Here is a 24403-nt window from a genome sequence, read left to right as displayed (position 1 = left end):
ACAGTTTTGTTGAAAATGAATTGTGGCATTGAGAGTCTCCTTCTGCGCCCCTGTCCCTATTTCAGTGAAATTTGCATTAAGCCTTTTTATTAGTATCCTTTCTTGTTGGAATCTCTTGTTCTGCAAATACCGACTTTCTGGCTGATCTCTACGGGTGTGTTTTTGTGGTAGCATTTTTCCAGTGGGCTGTTGGTAGAGCTATTGCGGGGGGTGCAGGCATCTCCCACTGGCATTTGGTGCCAAAACTTAACTGTGAATATTCCAGGACTAAGTGGTGATGGAAGGGGCAGTGTGTGGGCAAATATTATCTTTTTTTAGTGAAGTGCAGAACCCTTCATCTGCCCTTCTTCTCTATAGTCTCTTAATCTCTGCAAGGGAGTAGCCACAGTATTTTTCCACATGAAAAGTATTTAAATTAAAATAGAACTGAGGAGGCTTGCATAAGTGAAAGAATTAGATGAGAGCCTGCATGGTATGGGTAGTTAGAGCTTTGGACCAGGACCTGGGTTCAAATCTCTCCTCAGCTATGAAGCTCACTGGGCCAGTCGTTATCTCTGAGCCCAACTTGCCTCCCAGGTTGTTGTGAAAATAAAATGGGGAGCGGCCATCTTGAGCTTGGAGAATGTAACAAAATAAATAAAGCTGAAGCTACCATGAGAGTTGCGGCAAGTGTAAAAGGTACATGTGAGCAAAATTTGTGCCACATAGACTAGGAGTCCCCAAGTTGCAGGCTGTTAGCTTGCAGTGGTCTGCAGTGTATTTGTGTAAAAAAATAAGTTTAGAAATCATATAGCATCTAACACAGTGCATTTAAATTGCTTCAACAGGTGGAAAAAACATTAAGTGATCTGGCAAGATCTTCAGCAATTTTAAAATGGGACAAAATAAGTTTGGGAACAGGTTGTTGTTGTTGTTTAGTCGTGTCTGACTCTTTGTGACCCCATGGACCAGAGCACGCCAGGCACTCCTGTCTTCCACTGCCTCCCACAGTTTGGTCAAACTCATGCTCAGCCTTTCAGAGGTTATTGGACTGCAATTCCTACCACCTTTGAACATTGACCATGTTGGCTGGGAATGATAGGAGTTGGTCTAAAACATATGGAGGGCACCAGGTTGAGAATGGCTATTTTAAGGATTTTTGTGGGGAGGAGGGCAGGAAGAGTGAAGAGAACCTGATAGGTTAGCCATTGACTCTCCTAGTTCCCTTCCATCAAGTTCATGCAATGTCATGATTGATATACTAAGGCATTACTCTTCAGCCTCTGTCCCCAGATGTTGTTGAACTATGGCTATATCATCCCTGACCATTGGCTAAGCTGTCTGGGGATGATGGGTTTTACAGTCCCACAGCACCTCAGGAGACAAGGCTGAAGAACTGAAGGAGAATGATATGATTCTGATATATCACTTTTTAGCCTAATATTCATTGACTGTTCCTTTTTATATGAGCATGCTTACAGATTTCCCTTCTTCTTCTTTTTGTCCTCCAAATTCACAGCAGTGCATCTCTTTTTTTAGAGCAAATTCAGTCGTTTGGTACTTTCCTTTTCAGATTTACATATTCATTCCCAGGAGACGAGGATTATATTTGTTTCATGAATAGATTAATTTCCTCACTTTTTTTCATCTCTCTCCTCCTCAAAGTCAAAAAAGAGAGAAATATTCCACAGTTCAAAAGAACACAGTGGGCATTGCTGTTCTGGTTAATAACCCTGCTGCCCAGCCAAGGAGAGAATAAAGGAGAGAATTAGGGAAATGAAGAGGCAGAAGGATAACTTCAAAGGGATTGCTAATTCTGGGTTTACTCCATCACAGCTGCAGTCTCCTGCCTGGGAGCTGGGCTTGCACACCATTCTGTCTCCTGCCCTACATCTTTTTTTTAAAAAAAATTGCCCACACCTCAGGCTGTGCTGGCTGCTTGCATTATCATGTGACAACTGGAGACAGATCACATAGTAAGAGCAAAAAATGTGAAATATTGGTGCTGGGAGCAAAAGGATCCTGAGTCTCTGTGGATAAGGATAGACGATCAATGCGATAACTAGGTTACAGCAGCATGGGGAAGTCTACATGTCCTTGAAGATCCCATTAATGCTAGCCACCATAGTCTCTCTCCTGCCAGTCGGACACAATTACTGTGTCGCTTCCAGATGGGCATACCATTTAAGAATCATGGAACTGTAGTAGGGAAGGGGGCCCACCCCCCCTGCAATGTAGCAATCTCAGCTAAAGCATCCATGACAGATGGCCATACAACCTCTACTATAAACATTTTGCTACAGTCGTCAGAATGTGGTGGACTCTCATTCACTGGAGGTTTTTAAAGAGAGATCCGATGGCCATTTGCCAGGGATTCTTTAGTTGTGATTCCTGCATTGTAGGGGGTTAGACTAGATGTCCCTTTGGTACCCTTCCAACTCTAGAATTCTATGATTCTGATATAGTTTAGTGGTACAGGATATGCATACATTCATGCATGCAGAAAGCGTCAGGTCCAACCCTTGGCATATCCAGTTAGTAGGTGAGGTCTTTTATAGAATCCCTAAAAGAAAAACTGGGGGGGGGGGTTAAGAAAAGGTTATTTTATACATTTTTTTTCAGTTCGTTGTATATCATTTCCCAAAACTCTTTTACTACCTTACATGTCCACCACATATGATAAAAGGTGCCTTCTTTTTCCTTACATTTCCAGCATATATTTGACCCTGTTCTGTACATTTTAGCTAATTTGCTATGAGTTAAATACCAACAATACAACCTTTTCATATAATTTTCTTTCAATGAATAACATGCTGTGAACTTCAAATCCCAGTTCCCTAGCTTCTCCCATGCTGTAAGTTGTGTATTATATCCAAAATCCTTCGCCCAGTGTATCATAACTGGTGTGTGTGTGTGTGTGTGTGTGTGTGTGTATAGTTGTACCTTGGAAGTCAAACGGAATCCGTTCCAGAAGTCCGTTAGACTTCCAAATCATTCGGAAACCAATGCACGGGTTCTGATTGGCTGCAGGAAGCTCCTGCAACCAATCGAAAGCTGTGGAAGCCCCGTCGGACGTCCGGCTTCTAAAAATAGTTCGTAAACCTGAACAGTCACTTCCAGGTTTGCAGTGTTCAGGAGCCAAAACGTTCGAGAACTAAGCTGTTCGAAAACCAAAGTAGGACTGTATATATTGAATGTAGTATTATGAAACATGAACTATGCTTCATGGAGTGGGGGGTGATGTTCTGAAGTATGTATCCATTCTTAGTCATGCTCAGACATTAAGCCTGAACACAAGCCAGGGGAAGGGGTGCAGAGTATGCACCTGCCACAATGTACCCACACAAACTGGTCCATCCATCTCCACTCTCAGCCTTCCTGCATTGAGCAGAAGGGTCTGAAGATGGCCTCTAAGTGCATTCAGCTGAACACAGGAGCCTCAAATTATTATTATTATTATTATTATTATTATTATTATTATTATTATTATTTATACCCCGCCCATCTGGCTATATGGCTTCATATAGCAGTTTGTTGTCATGAATGATCCAACCCCCAGGGAAGGTTTGCAGCCAGATCCCAGTGAAGGTTTGCAACCAGCTGAAGAAAGCAGCCAGGAACAGAGAGGGTTATCTGCCAGGCAGGATGAGCATCAGCAAGTGTCAACTCCCCCGCTCCTTGGAATGCCGGTCGATAAGGGAATGGCTATGAGTGGGCTGCAAGCCAGCTAAAGCTCTTGGGAGTTTCAAACAGGAGCAAACAGAGAAGGAAGTAGTGTGTCAGAAAGGGAAGAGGGGGGAGCTGATCCAATCCCTTCTCAGAGTCAGCTAAGGAGAGGGCTGTTGGACTGGAAACAAAGCAAGCATCGCAAGGCACTAGTAGTTCTCTATCTTCTGTAGAATCCGGAAGGAGTCTTCAGAAGGGTCATCTTGATTGATGATGTCGGAGGCTGTGTTAGAGCCATCCAGAGCTCTGTTTGTTTTGACAATAAATCATCCTTTTTAATTAACTATGCTTACTGTGTGATCAAGCCGGGGACTGGATCTCTGACATTTGTTGACAGAAAACAAACTATAATGAGTCTGCTGAGCTAGGTTCAGACATTCAAACAAACTATAGTTAGGCCAGGCAAACTATGATTTAGCATTATGTGTGAAGCACTGAAAGCAGCCAGGTCTGCTTGGTGAACCACTGCTAGGAAGTATTCTAAGCAATCGTATTTGAAGCCAACAACACGGCAGTGCTGGTTAGTGCGAAGGCAGCCTCCAGTGGGAATATGCACAACTTGAATTAACTATTGTGGGAAATCTTGGCTGAGCTAAAGGGGCTGGAGAGGAGCGAAACAGCTATGATCTCCTTCCCATGAGCCTGCATGTTTGCTCTAAGACATCGTTTGGCTTAGCATGACATGCAAACACGGCCATTATCAAGTTGATATGTATGTAGAAGTACAATTCCAAAGAGGTGGAGAGGAAGCCCCAGATTGGGGGTAGGTGGGGGATAGAGATTACATCAAAAGCTGTATGACAATTGGTCTCTAAGATGGAGTCTTATCATTATACCAGCAGAAAACACTGTTCCATTGATGCCGTTCCTCTGTTCAGCTCTCTTTCAAATCTTTGCTTCCTGCCTTCTGTAAAGGCCACACTTTAAAATCCCTTTTACGAAACAACATTTGCTCCATGGGTCTCTTATTGTCAGAAAGGACTGGGGGAAGCTCATTAGGTAACCTGCCTGGCAAGACTCTCCCTGTGGGCTGAGTTCACCCATGCGCCGAGTGTAAAATCTCCGCAGCTGGTTTTAATGCTTGGGTGATGCAGTGCCTGGCTTTATTTATGTTCTTTTATTGCTCATTAAACCAGCAAACCTACAATTAATTAGGGATTTGTTAGAAGTACGTATTTCAGTGAGAACGCAAACACTTAACACAAGGATTACTTTGCTATTTTTAATATGTGTATGATAAGGATGATAATTAACAGAGATTCTCTAGGGGGAGAGCATCTTATATAAGCCATCTCTTTGGAAGAAAATAAAACAGAGCTCCAAGCTTTAGCCCTATCGGGAAGGGTTTAGCTATTTCATGAGGGTTTTTGTGTATGTGAATCGGTATATGTGGAGATTAAAATGATAATACCCAAGAAAAGCTGGACACTGTGATTACAATTTGCCGTGACCAATGCTTGGCCTAGACCTTTCCCTCCCCCCACCCCTCATTAGATCTCTCAGTAGGTTTATTTTCATCTCCTTCAATTCATTTCCTGCACTGCTTCCTGAAGCTACCGATGAAAATATTTTTTAAAAAGAAAAGAAAAAATCTAAGGACCCAGAGGTAGTTCAGAGCTGTTTTCCAGCCAGGCTCTGGGTATGATTTATATGTGATAAGTACAGAGTCATGAAACAGCTAAGGAACTGAACAGAAATAATAATAGTAATACTATTACTATTACTACTACTACTACTATTAATAATAATAATAATAATAATAATAATAATAATATGTTGCACAGAATGATTAGATAAGAGCCTCTTAAATATCAATATAAACTGAAACTACCAGCAGATCAAAATGCAGAAATATAGTAGAGACAACCAAAAACCACCAACCAGATATGCAAGTATGCAGTTATAAATTGCAATTATTATTACTACTACTACCACTCTCACATCTGGTGCTATCTGCCCAAATTAAGTTCACACTGAAAGCGGGGGGGGGGGTTTGCACACACTCCACCCCTCACCAGGGAGCAACCACAATCAGTTCTCCCCTCACCTAATAATAATAATAATAATAATAATAATAATAATAATAATAATAAATTTTATTTATATCCCGCCCTCCCCAGCCGAAGCTGGGCTCAGGGCGGCTAACAACAATCAAAATAATCCAACATTCTAAAAACATTTCATTATAAAAATTAATTAAAATCAAATTAATGGCAACCGTTAAGCAAAATTCTGTGCAGATTGCCAGAGGAGGGAGTCAGGCTGCGCCCTGACCAAAGGCCTGGTGGAACAACTCTGTCTTGCAGGCCCTGCGGAAAGATGTCAGGTCCCACAGGGCCCTAGTCTTTTGTGACAGAGCGTTCCACCAGATTGGAGCCGCAGCCGAGAAGGCCCTGGCTCTAGTTGAGGCCAGCCTGTGGCCTGGGACCTTCAAGATGTTTTTATTTGCAGACCGTAAGTTCCTCTGTGGGACATACCAGGAGAGGCGGTCCCGTAGGTACGAGGCTCCTAGGCCATATAGGGCTTTAAAGGTTAAAACCAGCACCTTAAACCTGATCCTGTACTCCACCGGGAGCCAATGCAGCTGGTGTAGCACCGGGTGAATGTGATCTTGCAGCGAGGACCCCGTAAGGAGTCTCACTGCAGCATTCTGCACCCGCTGGAGTTTCTGGGTCAGTCTCAAGGGCAGCCCCACATAGAGTGAGTTACAATAATCCAGTCTGGAGGTGACCGTCGTGTGGATCACAGTGGCTAGGTCAGGGCAAGAGAGATAAGGAGCCAACTGCTTAGCTTGGCAGAGATGAACCTCAGCCCAATAATACCCATAAAAACAATGTGCACTATTTAATAAGTAAAGAAATGCATGCAGCTACCACCCTGAAATGTGCAAAGATTCTTTGTGAGAACCTGGTTGGTTAAGGAAGGATCAGTAAGGTGTTGGTTAGCTAGTGGTAGCAAGTGATGTAAGGACAGCACTTTGGTGGCTCAGGAGATGATTTGCGGAGGGTGGACTTGTGGGGGGGAGGAAATGAGGATGACCAAGGAACCTTGATTGGCTAGAAAGGAGAAACAGTACAATCAGAACCAAAGGTGTCAATACAGAAGTGCAATGTGGGGAGAAGAGTATTCTGAGTCACTTTGAAACCAGCCACAGGAACTTGGTAAAATTTCTATTAGGAGACCCCCAATCATAGCTGTCAACTTTCAGATTTGAAAATAAGGGATCAGCAGCCTCGAAAATAAGGGATCAGCAGCCTCACCTGTCCCAGGGACAGTCTATGGGATAGCTAACAATCCGGGATAGCAGCGGGAAGCGGCGCTGGAATAAGGGAATTTCCCACAAAAAAGGGAAGGTTGACAGCTGTGCTCCCAATGGGTGCTGAGACAATGTATTGGCACTAAGAGGCTGCTGGCTTCCATACCAGGGGTTAAAATGAAAAGCAGACCAATGGCATATGCTCTTAAATTTGCAACACCAACCAACAAAAACAAAAAGTTGCTTAATATAATCAGTATAAAGATTCTGTGATGAAGTTACCTTACACTCAAAAGTAGAGGAAGCAGTGAAGCCTTTTACTAGCGGTTTGATGCAATACATAATATGCTTTCTGGAAGAACGTTCGTCTTATTTTGACTTTCGCTTGCACAATTTATGCATGCTGGTGTTAGAAAGCCATATACTTTTCTCTGTTGGAATGCCATAATTTTCTACACAACTCCTGGTATAATGCTGTGATTGCAACTAATCAGTCAATCACTCATGCTCAGATAAGCATACTTTGGATTTTCATTTTTCTTCTTCAAAATGATTCTGCAGTTATATAAGCTTTGGAGTACGGCTGAGTGTGAGGTTTTGCACTAAGGTGATGAGCATGTCTTTCAGCATCCATATTGACAAAAAGCTGGGTGAATTACAAAGTTCAGGCTCCGGGATTAGGAAACGCTTCCAAAAGCATTTCAGCAAAGCCCTTATGTGCATTTAGCATTAGCACATCCAGGACTTTGGTGCCAAGTGATTAATTACAAAAGCAGATCTTTCCTCAGATATATCTACAAGAGATTCTAGGAGACAGTTCCTCCCTTCTCCCACCTCCCATATTGCTTTTCTTCTGTGCCTTGTAGTGAAATGTTGCAGCATCATTATCTCTCTCGCCCTGACCTAGCCACTGTGATCCACGTGACGGTCACCTCCAGACTGGATTATTGTAACTCGCTCTACGTGGGGCTGCCCTTGAGACTGACCCAGAAACTCCAGCGGGTGCAGAATGCCATGGGGAGACTCCTTACGGGGTCTTCGCTGCGAGATCATATTCATCTGGTACTATACCAGCTGCACTGGCTCCCGGTGGAGTACAGGGTCAGGTTTAAGGTGCTGGTTTTAACCTTTAAAGCCCTATACGGCCTAGGACCCTCGTACCTACGGGACCGCCTCTCCTGGTATGTCCCACAGAGAAATTTACGGTCTGCAAATAAAAACATCCTGAAGATCCCAGGCCACAGAGAGGTTAGGCTGGCCTCAACTAGAGCCAGGGCTTTCTCGGCCGCAGCTCCGATCTGGTGGAACGCTCTGTCACAAGAGACTAGGGCCCTGCGGGACCTGACATCTTTCCGCAGGGCCTGCAAGACAGAGCTGTTCCACCAGGCCTTTGGTCAGGGCGCAGCCTGACCCCCTCCTCTGGCAATCTGCACAGAATTTTGCTTAATGGTTGCCATCAATTTGATTTTAATTTGATTTTAATTAATTTTATAATGAATGTTTTTAGAATGTTGGATTATTTTGATTGTTGTTAGCCGCCCTGAGCCAGTTTTGTTATGCTCAAAGCAAGGCATATTATGCAGCAGTGAATTGAATCACCAGAGGTCACAGTTTGATGCAAGGTGAGAGCCAGAAATAGACTCTGGGCTTCTGGTCTCTTCTAATCCTATTCTCTCTTGCATTGCCACTCTCACAGTTTATTTCAGGTGAGCTTAAAAATTGTTGCAGGCTTTCCATGGCACCTGAATGATGTCAAAGCAGAAAGCATGGGCGCTCATTTATATCTGATTTTGAAGATGCTCTGAGTCTGCCTAGGCAGACAGCCAGGATTATGAATGGAAGCAGAGAATGTCATCTGTCAGATCGATATCCAAGAGAACAGACACACGTTGCTGCATTCTTGCAATTCCAAGCTCACCTAGATGTTCATATTGACACGCATAAATGGAAAAAGAAATTCGAATCCCAAGTATCTAATTATCTAATTCCAAGTATGTAAGGTGAACCTTGCATGACTTTGTGGATGGAGACTGTCAAAGTCTATCAAGGTGCTGTGCGTTTCCCAATGGTAGACGTGCGCATGCAAATTTGCAGTGTGACCAGAATTGAAAAGCGGTTAAAGAAGGATACTATAGAGCTGGAAATGATCAGGTGGCTGGAGCAGCTGCCTATGAGGATAGTTTACAATGACTGAGGCTTTTTAGCTTAGAAGAAAGATGAATAAGGGGGGAAATACGATAGAGCAGAGGTGCCTAGCCTGTGACCCTCCATATATGGCTAGTCGACCATCCATGTGAAAGAAGTGTATAGAATTATGCATGATGCAAAGAAAGTGGCTAGTCAGAACTGGGGAATCTTAATAATAATAATAATAATAATAATAATAATAATAATAATAATAATATTTTATTGATATCCCACCCTCCCCAGCCGAAGCTGAGCTCAGAGTGGCTAACAACAATAAAATTAACACGACATTCTAAAATCAATTCATTTTAAAATCAATTCAATTCAATTCAATTCTTTAGCAGTTCCTGAAAATCACAAGTGGGGGGGAGAATGCTGTTGTGCTCACGTCCTGTTTACATGTTTCCCATAGGCATCTGCTTGGCCACTGTGAGAATAGAATGCTGGACTGGATGGGACTTGGGGCTGAGAGCCAGTGTGGTGTAGTGGTTAAGAGCGGTAGTCTTGTAATCTGGTGAACCGGGTTCGCGTCTCCGCTCCTCCACATGCAGCTGCTGGGTGACCTTGGGCTAGTCACACTTCTCTGAAGTCTCTCAGCCCCACTCACCTCACAGAGTGTTTGTTCTGGGGGAGGAAGGGAAAGGAGAATGTTAGCCGCTTTGAGACTCCTTTGGGTAGTGATAAAGCAGGATATCAAATTTCTCTCTCATAATACTGCAACCCAGTGTCATCTGATGATGCTGAATGTTGGGAGATTCGGGCCAGACATATTGCATAGTTAAACTATGGAATTTGGTCCCACAAGAATTAGTGATGGATGCTTTCCAAGATGATTAGACAAATCTATACAGGATAGTGGCTATGTCCTACCTCCAGAGTTGGAGGCAGTATGTCTCTGAATACCAGTTGCTGGGAATTACATGTGGGCAGAGTGCTGTTGCACTCGGGTCCTGCCTTTGTGCTTCCAAAAGGCATCCGCCTGGCCACTGAAAAAATAGGACTTCTGGAGAAGGTGGGCCGCTGACCTGATCCAGCAGTTCCCTTCTTACTCTCTTACTGAATGTGTGCTGTGCTCCGCACCAAATGAGACTTGTGCTTTTCCAGCCCCTGCAGAGAACCCACCAGTGGATACTATCTGCTACTGGTGATGTTATTTTTCAAAGACTCTTTTACCTGCCATTTCTTCTCCGTGATGCTCTGTGACCATCCAACTTATCTTCAAGCTCATTTAGAACTGCTCAACCTCTGATCTCCTGCTGGCACGTGCAACAACACCTGACATTTGGCTCATTGCCACCCAACCACAATATCTCAGTCCTGTTGCCTGTGAGCAGTCTGCCCAGCTCATCTACAGCACTGGCACACTCACAGATGACCATGCTTAGGGCAATGGGTAGACCTTATTAGTACCAAGATAGAAATGCATGAGTCCAACAGTTCGTCCGTACCCAGAGTTCTATTGTCTATCCCTGGGTGATGTTCCTTGCTACATCATCTATTTTTAAAATATCTGCTCAACAAGGATTGGAGCCAAGGAGGACATCCTCATTATCTGTGGTGGGGAAAGGAACTGCCTGTGACTAATATAATTCTTCCAGATGGAGTTTCTGCATCAACTCCACAATCTCCTGGTGAACACTGAGGCATGGGCAGAAAATCAGGTTAATTATAAGGAAATGAATGGGTGGAATTCACTTTTCCACGAAAGACAGAAGATAAACAGTTGGAAGAACAGGATGTAGAGAGGAAAAGAACTGTGCTGTGACAGTGGAAAAGGCTGGTTCACTCTGTTGACAACAGGTGTCAATTGGGTCTCTTGTGGTGGTACTGATTGATGCCTGCAGAGTCTCTCTGGCAGCTGTGCCATGTCTCATTAGCTCTGCCCTGATTGTAAAGATGTAGGAGGGGCTTACTGTTCTGTTCACTTCTTAGATTGACAAGGCTGTGCAGAGAAGAACATTTCAGAGAGAAAGACCAAGAGAGATGTGGGCATTTGTTGTTCTCTGAGTCAACAGCGAAACCAAGAGCAGTTGCCCTAAGTATATGTACTAGGAAGTGGTGTTCCCTGGTTGTAAAGATGTAAGAAGGGCTTATTGTTCTGTTCACGTCTTGAACTGACAAGGTTGTACAGGGAGAAAATTTCAGAGAGAAAGATCAGGAGAGAAGTGGGCATTTGTTGCTTGCTGAGTCAACGGTGGTGAAACCAAAAGCTGTTATCTTATGCATATGTACAGTGGTACCTCAGATTAAGTACTTAATTTGTTCTGGAGGTCCGTACTTAACCTGAAACTGTTCTTAACCTGAAGCACCACTTTAGCTAATGGGGCCTCCTGCTGCCGCACTGCCGGAGCCCGATTTCTGTTCTCATCCTGAAGCAAAGTTCTTAACCTGAAGCACTATTTCTGGGTTAGCGGAGTCTGTAACCTGAAGCGTATGTAACCTGAAGCGTATGTAACCTGAGGTACCACTGTACTAGGATGGAAGTCACATTAAGCTAATTTGGGTTTACTTGCGGGAAGAGGCTGAAAATCCCTTTCAAGGGGTTAATTTTAGCTCAGGAACAATGCACATACGATTTCATCTAGGGATATTGGAAAATACCATCAGAAATGGAAATAGGAAACAAAATTGATGCAATTTAAAAGCTCATTGGGGGTCAGGGATGCAAATCATGCAAGCAAATACCAGTGGCATTCACTGCCATTTTGTTTGTGTTTAGCCCACAGACGTTATGTAAATAATTATATTGTTTTCTGCATTTTTTTTTATGTTTCCCTTCCATTGCAATGCATTGAAATTAATTACATAATTAATTCTGTTGGTTCTGGCTGTAGCAAATAGCAAGATGAACAACATAGGTTTTAGCAGAAGCTGAACTGCAGTGGAATGGAAAAAGCACTGGTGATAACCTACAAAGGATTAGACAAAAATTGCTGACTCCTTACATGTCTAGCTGTTTCTAACTGCTGACCCTCCATGGTGGGAGATTCTTGGTCCAGCAGAGACTTCCATCAACAAAACTGGGAGGCAGTTCTCAGACGTTCTTCCTCCTCTCACAATTCCTGCCATGTCACCTCCCACATTGTTCCTTAGTGGTTGCTAGTGTAGGGAGCAGCAGGTGTTAAGGGAAATTAGCAAAAATTGCCTCCCTCCCAGTTATGTTGATCAATGCCTCCACTGTGTTAGTGGAGGGATGCCAACTGTGTACAACCCACAGATCCTGCTTGGAAGAAGATTTTTACTCGGATTGCTCTACCGATGAATAATTAAGTCACAGTTATCACAGTTTGTTCCACTATATTCCTAGGGAGGGCTTTAGTGAATAGAGATGTGGAATCGTTTCCAAAAGGATTTTTAAAAACAGCCATGCCACCATAATGCCAATGCAGCATAATATGATTCCACATAATGTAACGGAAAATGATCCACTATCTCTCGGAGATGATGCCAAGCTAAAGAAATTGGTGTGATCAAAAGGGGGTTTAAAAGAACGAAGGGTAAAAATGCAGAAATATCAGGCTTTCTATTGCCAAAAAAACCCCCCACAAAAACCAACAACCCAGAAACTTCCCAAACTCACAGAGTTTAATCAGTTTAAAACAGGGAAATAACTTTTGTGCAAAACGATTTTCAATCCATTCATTGTCGGGCTGGAATCACTACCAATCAATGTGACTAAATGATGTCTCAATCACAGGTGGATAAAAAGAGGTAGACTTAATCAAAGCTCACAGCCCTGGCTGTATCACTTACTGTACTTTCCCAGTCTCTTCCATTGGCATTTCTCCATAGGCATAAATTCTTTTATCCCCCAGTGGATGAAGGTATGTCTCTATTGGCACAAAAGTCTAGACTAAAGTCATATAAATTACTGTGGCTCAGAGGAACCTGCGGTATAGAGCCATAGCATTGCATCTTATAATGTTGGACCACTGAAGCATTCAGCTTGAAATACAGAACCAAGGAAAGCCATGCGTTGCCTCACACCTAGAACTTTAAGAATAGGTGTCCCCAACCAAAACCAGCTACAGACAATGTAATAAAGAAACAATTTTTTTTTAAAGGAGTCGGCAAGTTGATTCTTTTAGCTTCCTGGGTTGGGTATCTTCAATACCACATTCCTTCCTTTCAATGCCCAACTATTCCCAAGAATTTAAAACTATGGGATCTCCAGCAGGGATTTGATGGGACTGTGAGAAATAAGATAGAGGGAGAAAAAACAGCCAGATGTATTTTACTGACAATTGTTAGACTTCCTGTGGGTCTCCACATCTGTAGTGTCTTATCCCTGACATAGATGCTGCTCAGACTCTGTGGTAGCTATAATCAATGTGCAGATTCTATGATTACGTTCCCAGAGTGAGGTAGTCAGAATTAGAATGTGAATCATTCATGAATGAGGATTTCCAGTACAGTGGTACCTCGGGTTACATACGCTTCAGGTTACACACTCCACTAACCCAGAAATAGTGCTTCAGGTTAAGAACTTTGCTTCAGGATAAGAACAGAAATCGTGCTCCAGCGGCACTGCGGCAGCAGGAGGCCCCATTAGCTAAAGTGGTGCTTCAGGTTAACAACAGTTTCAGGTTAAGAACAGACCTCCAGAATGAATTAAGTACTTAACCCGAGGTACCACTGTATTCACATTTTTAAAATATTGGAAAAGATGGTAACACAATCACACACACACACACACATACCATGGAGGATTAATAGTTTGATTCTGGACTAGGCAGAGGGCAAATTTAATTATGAGCTTTTACCACAGAATCATTGAATGAATGACCTTGGGGAATGAGTTTGACTTTGTGTTTCAAACCATGATGTATCGGAGTATTCCTGCCTGCAAGAGCCTTCTGTTATGTCATTCACCTTGAATGCTCAGCTGTGTTGTGTAACATCTGGTCCTGCAGTCTCATTCTAAAAGACACAAAACTGTGCTCTTGGGGAGGGGGGAGGAGGAGGAAGAACCCATGACTATAAGCACAAGCTACTTAATGTATCTTGACATTTCAGTGTAGAAAACAATATTAACATCTTATAGTAACGTTGCTGGTGATCTGCAACTTTGGCATTCTCTAGTGCAGGGTTTCCCAACTTGGGTCTCCAGCTGTTTTTGGACTTCAACTCCCATCATCCCCAGCTAGCAGGACCAGTGGTTGGGGATGATGGGAATTGTAGTCCCAAAACAGCTGGAGACCCAAGTTTGGGAAACCCTGCTCCAGTAAGTTGAAGAATAAGCTTGGGAAACTGTAACATTCATCAGCCCAGTAGAAGAGAGAAATGGGAGGTCAGTTTGGACATTTGACAATGGCAGGGCTTGCCGATGTACGAGCAGCATGCCTCTAATGCTGTATCTGACATAGACCCACAAACTCCAGACTAGCTCTTCTAGAGGAGGCCGGAGGGAACAAAGCACATGAATTACCACATTGGGTCAGACTAGGGTCCATTCAGTCCAGCTCACAAACAAAGCATGAATGGCATAGTTGCTATTCCCAGCAGATTCACTCTCTGTTAAACTTGTCTGGAACTGCATATTACAATTGCTGCAGGCAGCAGCCTTCCACCACCACCTCCTTCTCCTCTCTCTCCCTCTTACAATGTTTACTATGGCAAAACACATGATATGACATTACTTTACTAAATATAATGGGAGTGGGAGGACAAGAAGGCACAGAGCTGCCACACAGCCAATGTTGCATGTACTCGTGGCCTGAAAATGTAGTTTTATCATTCGTTATCATAGACCTGCAAGCTGTTTGATTAAGGGGGGGGGGAATCATTCCAGTTTATTGGCCACCCACCACCTCTTGTGGCAATTAATTGCATGTGGGGTTGGGGTCCCTGTCATCCATGAACAATTCCATCTCCCTTAACTGGAGATCTGCTCTGGAATTAGATGCAAGGACATGTTCAGTGTTGTTGGGTAAAGAGACACAAAACAGGATTCTGTTGCTGTATTCCTCTGATCAGCTGTCCAAGCTACAAGAGGTAGTCTCAGAGAATCCCCAGGCTGGGACAGGTTGGGGCATGCAAGGGTGCCTTGCATAGACCAACTCATGACTTCATGGCCACCATGGAAACCACATGGCTGTCTCACTATATCTCTGGCCTGAAAAATGTGGCAGGAAATAGTTGTTGCTACAGAGCAGATGATGATGATGGTGATGATGTTGAATCTGCTATTTGGGAGAAGGAGTGATTCGATCACCTCATTGTCCTGGCACATCATGTTCAGGTGAGGTTTGGACTGCTGGTGGCTAGTCATCTCTGGAGGATGTTTTTTAGATAGCTACCTCCACTACCTCCACACTTATGGAATCTCTGCAATTCCTCTGTGAGAGTTTCTGGTTGGCATGTGTGGCACTCCCCGTGAGGCCATAGTCTCATTGCAGAACAATGTGGTGGAAAGGGCTGCCATTAATAAGGGATTTCTCTGGTGCTGCCATGCCCAGGCTGCACCCTGGCTTTTTTTTTGGGGGGGGGGGTTCTCCAGGCAGTGAAACAGACATGATGACAACTTGGGTGAAGGTTCTGAAGTCTGGTTACACTGAGAATCGGTGGGCGTTGGGGTCTCAAATTTCAGCAGTGCCCTGTGCCTCCTGCCTCTCGCCTTCCAGTCTACATCATAGTTGTGGCGGCCCCAAGGCTCTGCACCCAGTGCAACAGAACCAGTCATGCTCCCCTAAATCTGCCTCTGCGCTGAGCTGAAGCCAGATAACACCCATTGCTCCCAATATGCGAGTGTCCACTTGCTTTGTAAAAAAAGCTGTATACACCAACTCTACTTCAGTCAAAGATTCAGCTTTTCCTAATGATCTAACAAGCCATGCTGCTGAATTACATTAGCAGATCTGAACTCTCTATCTTCTCTAAATATGTTTTCAACCCCTGGGTCAATAACCAAGGATGCTGAGATGCCCAAAATAGACTAACAGCTGCGGTGGGGGGGGGCACTATGCTATTTCTAAGTACTTAGGCTTTATCATCGTTTCGTTATTGCAAAATTGGGGCCTGAGTTCTCAGCCTAATGCTGAGAAAGCAATAGTTTAGCATGCTTGTTACCATAGGTTACTGGCTGCTTGCTGAATTTGGTTTTCCTCTCCATTTATTTCCTGAAATGCTACAAGGTTAAAAAGCTGCTAAAACATTTCCTTTAGAGGCCCCATGTGTATCGCAAACAGTAGCTAAGTGTTCAAATTACGTTCCTCTAATTTGCCAATGTTGACATCTCAGGAGATATTGAAGGGGAAAGCTGAGGGCCAGGGCTTACAGTAAACGGAAATGCACACAGATATTGTCTTATTAACTGTGGCATCCTTACAATGTGTTGCTGGCAGATGAATAAGTAAGTAGAATACATGGGGTGTGTTCTGGGTGAGAGGATATGGTGAATTGTATCCATGAGTCCAAATTTATCTGCTACATTTTGTTGCTTCTGCCTGCACATACACATGGATATAAGGGATGGACCTTCCTTCACTTATTTATTGACAGCTGCACCTGAAATCTGCCATAATGCATGAATAATGTTTGCCCTGTTCCCCAGGTAGCGGACCCTACTGCCGCTGTCAATCCACAGACACTGTCAGCCTTCCAGATATACAAGCAGCATATCCTTCCCCTCTACCATCTATCCTGATTGCCCCTTAGAGATTTTTTAAAAATATTAAGTGGTTTATAAATGCTTTTAAATAACTAAACAATAATAATAAAGCAAATCATGCAAGAAGTGCTGTCCTGTCCTCAGCTATCGGCTGTGTGACTCTGTTCAACAGAGCACAACAGTTCATCTGAGCCTGAATAGGTAATATTGACATACTGTTCCCCATCGGAAATGAAATGATGAGAAGGGGAGAATAAGGATGGAAGTAACTGATCCCACACTCTGTAGCAAAGAACAGTGCCTTCCAAGAGAACAGGACAGAGCCAGCCTGGGATCAGACTATTCTCAGAGCTGTCGCTGTTGGCTTCATCCAGTTGGCTACTCTTGATGAAACTGGATGCTGAAGTAGACAGGCCCTTGGTCTGAACCAGAACGATTCTTCTTAAGTTCTTGTGCTCCTCAGACAAAATGAAAACCTCTTAAGTACCATGCAAGATTCTCTCTCTCTCTCTCTCTCTCTCTCTCTCTCTCTCTCTCTCTCTCTCTCTCTCTCACACACACACACACACACTGAAGTGCTTGTAGAATTACCATTGTTTCAAAGACCAGTGTAAAGCACCATAATCTATTTTGGGGACAGCCAGCATTTATTGCCATAGAAACTGAAGTGGCAGCCTGGAACCCCTCTGTAAGGGTTGTAATTACTCTTTTAAGTTTCAACAGGCTTCAGTGTAAGCATCACTGTCAACTCCAGAGTAGATGCTGGAGACTTCTGGGCTTTTCACTTTGAATGTTAAATAGATGTTAAAGAAAAATTGCCCTCTTGCGACTAGCCCTGGTTGTCGAATTAGGCAGTAAAAGCAGTGGAGTGTAATTTTTTACAGGCTAAGCAGGGTTGGTTTTTCATTTTTATGTTTTTTAAAAAAAGAGGAACCTAAACTATATCTCCACCGTGACTGAAGGATGCAGGAAAAAATAAGTACTTTGTTCTTTTGTTCCTCTTCCTGCCTTGCAGGGGGTTGGACTAGATCAGGCATCCCCAAACTCGGCCCTCCAGATGTTTTGGGACTACAACTCCCATCATCCCTAGCTAACAGGACCAGTGGTCAGGGATGATGGGAATTGTAGTCCCAAAACATCTGGAGGGCTGAGTTTGGGGGGTGCCTGGACTAGATGATCCCTTCCAGCTCTACAAGTCTATGATTCTATGGCTAATATAACCATATCACTCCATTCCCCAGCTTTCAATGACTGTGTCACGGTCTGGTGAAAGAAAAAAGTACAGTAGAAACAAAAGGTGGAAGAAAAAAGCAAAAAGTTTAAAGGAAAACCTGTGTTTCAGTGGCTGCTACTTGGAGGGTAGGTGGTGGTGGCGGCGGCAGGGACCTCAGTTTTATCACCCCTTGGAAACGTTGGGGTCCATCTTCCATCTAAGGTGCCCATTTGTCCTGCTTTACAGAGGACAGCCCTCTGTTTCATGGGCTACTCTCCATTTGAAGGAGTCCTCTATTTGAAGGGATGTCCCAGTCCAAGATAAAGAACCAAAAGAAAAGGGAGAGCACTTTCCCTAAAATGTTCTCTCGCTTTTTGCTACACTTTGGCCGGATTCCGTGAAGTGCAGGAACTGTGAAACAGATAGTTTCACGTTGAGATGCAAACAATATTCCATTTCTCCCTCGCCCCAACGCTGGTATGGCAAGATGTGCTGTGTATGCTTCTTCCACATGGCCTGCAGCTTTCGACATTAGCTTTGCAGAATGAAGAAGGAGCTGTGCAGAACATATGAGAAGCAGACTTGTAGTAGCTGCAGAGGAAATAGAATGCAATTTTGGATGTGAAATTGAGAATGCGTTTCCCTGACATCCAGAGTTGATCCTTCCATCTCAGTAGGTTACTTTAATCCTTTTTATACTCAATTCTGCTGTTGGCCTTCTTTTTATTTTTATTAAAACCAGCAGTTGCATACTCCTGCAATCATTTATCATGAACCTAATCCCTAATCCTTATCACGTGTGCTTCGCATTCTCCCTCAACAACCAGCATTAAAAGAGGAAAAAACGTAGTCATGCGGCAAGACATTATTATGCAAAATCCCTTGATACCACTTGTCAATATATGCTCCTGGGGTCATTAAAAATTCTGTTACCTTGAATCCACAAGAGGAACTGAACAGTAAAAGGGGGGGGAACAGGTCTATGGTGGGGTTTTTTAGATCAATGCACTTGATATGGTCACCCTCTCAATCATTCAATCAATCAATCAACATTTCTTTATTGCACAGCATGAAAAATGCCTTACAACTAGTCAGAAATATTCAGAGAAATGCACAGTAATATGACCCATATTATCAATATCAATAAAACCAGCTCACCCTCAGTGGCAGAGCTACAAGCTCCGGCGGGGGGGGGGAGAGAGAGAGCTGAGAGAGAGGGGGCGTGGCTGGCGCATGTCCCAGGGGCGTGGTGCATCGCCTGCAGGGGCATGGTGCCCAGAGTGGGGGGGGCAGCCGCGATGGCACCCCACCAGGATCGTGCCCCTGCACCCCTCTTCCTCCGCCAGTGCTCACCCTCTCAGTATTGATGACCCAAAAAAGGTGGCATTTAAGCATCATTGACCAAATTTACTGCCTTGATTGTGGGTGGCGCTGTGGGTTAAACCACAGAGCCTAGGACTTGCCAATCAGAAGGTCGGCGGTTCGAATCCCCGCGGCGGGGTGAGCTCCCGTTGCTCGGTCCCAGCTCCTGCCAACCTAGCAGTTTGAAAGCACATCAAAGTGCAAGTAGATAAATGTTAGGATATTCCGTTCCACCTTAAAAAGGGGACGGGCTGTTGTGAGTCACAGCCTACGTATTTCCTGTTCACAGGATGTTTCTGTTTTGTCTATAGCTGTTGTTGTCTCTCTCTGCGCCTGGACATCAAAGCAGGCAGTCATTTTTTTCCCCCTTTGTTCTGACCAACGCTGAATAAAGTTGTAAATAATGCTCTCCTGAGTGCATCTTTTGTTGTGTGAACTCTGCAAAGGGCGTGCACAAGCTCTGGAATGTGGAATGCTGTTTCTGAGGCTTGTGTCGCTAATTGACTGATACTGTACCTACGGGAGACCGATGGATCGTCCGGAATCGACGTGGAGGCATGATGGCCTTTGTCTCCCTGGCAGTATCCCAACAATAAATAGGTACCACTCTGGCAGGAAGGTAAACAGCGTTTTCCGTGTGCTGCTCTGGTTCACCAGAAGCGGCTTTGTCATGCTGGCCACATGACCTGGAAGCTGTACGCCGGCTCCCTCGGCCAATAAAGTGAGATGAGCACTGCAACCCCAGAGTCAGCCACGACTGGACCTAATCGTCAGGGGTCCCTTTACCTTTACCTTACTGAGAGGTTTAACAGATCCGTCTGCCGTAACTGAACTGGAAATACAATATGTTTTAAAGATAGAAGCTCTGTTTGTATGGACAGTGACATTCACCACATATTGTGAGCAATGGTGCAATGCAGGTGGTACACAAGGGGACTTTTCTCATTAGCAATCATGCAATCTTCTGGGGCGCCAGTGTATTTGACAGACGTTCCAAGTTAATGAGCATTGCAAGTTCCGAGATGAGAGAGAGAGAAAATCAGAGAATGAGGAATAAATGAAGCAGAGGCTAAGCGCTGCTATCATTTTCTTGGACGAGGTTCCTACTTCATGCTAATGGTTTAAATAGTAACAGTTCCTCGAAGAATTGTTTGCATTTCTGATTAAAAGCTAATCTTCAGAAGCATAGGAGCCAACTCCTAGGGGTCGAGGGGCCTTCGCCCCCACCCCAATAAAATATTTGAGGGCACGTCCCTCCCCCAAGTTGATGGGCATTCCCATTCAAATGCTATGTGTGTGCTGTGTCATGTGATTGATTATGTGGGGTGGGGCTTCCCTGCCACCCCTCCCCCAATATTTTATTCAAGAAACAGAATCAGAAGAATCTTTATTTGCATCAGCCACTAGCCATAAAATAAAATAAAATGTACTGAAGATAGACATAAAATGTTAACTATACAAAATACATTTTGGAGGTTTACGTCAATAATCAAATAATAGATCTTATTCTAATCGCCCCCACTAAAAACCTTGCCGTTTTTGCTGTCCCCTGATCATCTTGATCTGCTAAAAGATAGGAATCAGTAGCAATGATTGAGTGACTCGGCATGGACAATAATAGAGGGGTAATAACTTGCCAATCAAAAGGTTGGCGGTTCGAATCCCCGCAACGGGGTGAGCTCCCATTGCTCGGTCCCTGCTCCTGCCAACCTAGCAGTTCAAAAGCACATCAAAGTGCAAGCAGATAAATAGGTACCGCTCCGGCGGCAAGGTAAATGCCGTTTCCGTGCACTGCTCTGGTTCACCAGAAGCAGCTTAGTCATGCTGGCCACATGACCCGGAAGCTAAACCCTGGCTCCCTCGGCCAATAAAGCGGGATGAGCGCTGCAACCCCCACGACTGGACCTAATGGTCAGGGGTCCCTTTACCTTAACCTTTAACCTATCTCCTCAAATCTTTATAAAGTGTGCAAGCCAGAAGCACATAAGCCACTGACTCAATATTTTATTCAAGTTGGCACCCCTGTTCAGAAGACTGCATTCCAGCCACACAAAAGTCAAAGGTTTCTTCATACACTGACACACGCACACATCAGTATCACTGTTCATTGCTGAGGAGGTTGTGGATCAGGGTGGCTAAGGGCATGTTCAGGAGAGAGTGGGATGGACTGGGTAGAATCCCAAGGACCACCTAAAGGCCCAAAGGGTTACATTCAGCCCCCGTGCCTGAGATTAGGGAATTCTTGCTTAACAACAAGGATTGCAAACTGGATTCTTCATAGCACACCATGATCTCTAGAAACAACAAACAGTTTTGTGGCATCTCATTTATTATGGCATAAATTGTAAGCGGGGAAGCCAGAGGTGGATGTGACGGACAGTGACAATGCCGTTTTGGTTTTCATTTCCCTCTGACCTTGTTGCTCACAGTTCCCTCCACCTCAACACCATGTGTGCTTAGAAAAAGAACTTCATGCATTTGATGAAGTGAATTGTTTCCCATGGAAGCTTATGCCGTAAGCGTGTTACCCTTAAATGTGTGCCAAAACTGTTCCTTTTGCTGCAACTCAGACTTTGCATGGCTGGCTACCTTTAAATTTCTAATGTCAGAAGAACGCATAAAATTCTGTTACTTGAGAGATCAAATCATCTCGCAGTTACTAAGAGGACAGATTGTATGTAATAAATTTTTAAAATGTTTTTAATCCGTGTAACCTTTAGCATCTCATAAACAGCACAGATGTGGGCCAGAAAGGCTCACTTTGAAGAACTTGGATATGTGAAATATATATGCATGAAGTCATGAATGTAATTATCAGATTTCATTATCAGATTTCATTATTACATGCTTGTGTATTTATTAATACACTAATACACTTCTTTGGAGCACTATGCTCCAAGGAATTCCCTACGATAATATAAAATATAAAAAACAACAAACTAATTACAAAACCATCACATGGCAATAAAGAATTTAAAAATGCCATCAAATCAGCTGTAACGAAAGAGCCTAAAACAATTCTGCAATATTTCAGAGTTTCAAAGGACTAATTTCTAGCTGCTGTAATTAAATTTAAAGGAATTAGTTTTTCCATTAAACCAAATAAATCTAATGTAGCATAATGATGTCTTCTCCAGCAGCGGCTGATCAATAGTTCTCGTGAAGAGTAGCCAAACACTGCTGAACAGATGGTCATGGCTAAAGCATGGCCAATTAAACTCCTTAGGATGCTTTCACTTAATCAGAGGTTGGGTTTTTAACCCCTTGAGGTACCAGTTAGTGGCATGTTTGTGTTTATGTAAGTAGATTTCCCTGCAGCTGCTGCTGAGAATTCCATCACCACCACCCATTCCCAGTCCAAGCAAAGTGCCAAAGTGATGATAAATAGACTTTTAAGGATAACAGACATGGAAAATACAAATGTGTTTTGCACAAATATAAAACTAACTATATAACCTTCTTAATATCTTGATATTCCTGGGTGACGTTGATTTTCTTAATCTATTGTGAGTGGCAGCTGATAACACACAAGTCCGGTTAATTAAAAGGGGTTGGTTTATTGCCAAACAAAACACATCAGCTTGGCGCTCTCTCTCAGAGCAGTGTCCATCACAGTGATGATGACTCGACTGAAATTTCACTTTCTTTCTTCTCCAGCAAAAATGGAAGTGTGTCCTTTTCTTATGATGCTGCTTTTCCCGCTCTCTTTCTTGAAGCCTTCCCCTCCTGCAGGTTCGGAAGCTCACAGGCTCCCCTCCTCCTTCTGAAAAGCTGTCACTTCCCCTCGCTCTCTCACATGAACTTTCACTCACTGGCTGCCTACTTGTTCCTCCAGGTTTTTGCATTCTATTGTCTCTCTCCCCTTTTTCATCCATCTCTGCTGGCATGTCTTCAACAGACAACTGCCTATTCTGCACTGGGGGTTCTTCTATCCCGACCTCTATTTGGTTGGGCTTTCCAGCTGATTTGGGGATTGATTGATGGATTGGCTCAGGCAAGGGAGTGGAATGTAACCTCACTGGTATTTCTAGACATCTTAGTGGCTTTTGACACCATTGACCATTAGATGTGGACTATGTGGACTATGTGGACTGGTAGGGCTCCACTCACAGCTAATTCCACCCCTTCGAATAATAATAATAAATAATAATAATTTATTATTTATACCCCACCCATCTGGTTCCAACCTTTGGCAACTTTCTTAATTAGGGAAGCATCTGAATCCCAATTCCAGATGAGGAGCAGCCTCGACTCCATGGCTGAGCATGGATTTGGAGTCAGGCATACCTGGTGAAATCAGTAGGCATCCCTTGTTATATTTTACAGTTGCAAAGATAAATGAGTACTTTTTGATGTTGCGTTCTACGTAGGTGCTCTTCTGTCCAGGTTCTTTTTATGGAAATGCACACTTTTATGGAGTACACCTGTGGTAGGCTTTGGTATCAGAATGGTAATAGTTCTTCAGTTCTTAGTGCTTTTAACACCGGGGAGAACCCTCCATGTATGACATTTGTATGACATTTGAGACTCTTCCCAGGCCACTCCCCATTCCCAGTCACATCCTCTTTCCTAGGCCACACTCCTCAACTGCCTTTGTTTGACATACCCTTTGAGTGTTTTTGCCTGGCTCAAATGTATCATTGAACTCTGATAAATACCCCCCCCCCCACTGTAGTGTAGTAAAACAGCCCCACTAAAATATACTCTTTATTTCAGCTCATGGTAAACAGTGAGTGAGCTCACCTCTGGCTATATATACATTATTTACACAATGGGTCCCATGTGATTGGCTGATTCAACTCCCCTCCTGGATTGGACTGTTCCTGCAGGCCAAAAAGGTTGCTGATTCACTTCCTCCTGGAGCTGGATTGGGCAGCTCCTACAGACCAATCAGGTTGCTGCCTTCTAGGATCCTACCTGCCTATTGTTCTAGGATCCAAGCTGAGTACATAACACCCACTAAAATGCATTTCAGTAGATTTTTTAAATTAAAAACTTAGCTCTATCTCTACTTCTCCCTACGTATTTAAGAATAAATGAGAGAATAATTACAGAGATTTCTCACCTTGTA

The 24403-nt window shown here is 43.7% G+C and overlaps 1 protein-coding gene across 13 annotated transcripts in view; it reads left to right on the top strand.

Annotated features, from left to right (window-relative positions):
- Window positions 1–24403, top strand: part of CADPS (calcium dependent secretion activator) — a 348429-nt gene that overhangs the window by 86052 nt on the left and 237974 nt on the right. The gene's annotated exons all lie outside the window — the stretch shown is intronic.

This window comes from Podarcis filfolensis (assembly GCF_964270895.1).
Source record: "Podarcis filfolensis genome assembly, chromosome: 2".
Classification (NCBI taxonomy): domain Eukaryota; kingdom Metazoa; phylum Chordata; class Lepidosauria; order Squamata; family Lacertidae; genus Podarcis; species Podarcis filfolensis.
The sequence above is the reverse complement of the archived record's forward strand: the minus strand, read 5'-3'. Positions and strand labels throughout refer to the sequence as shown.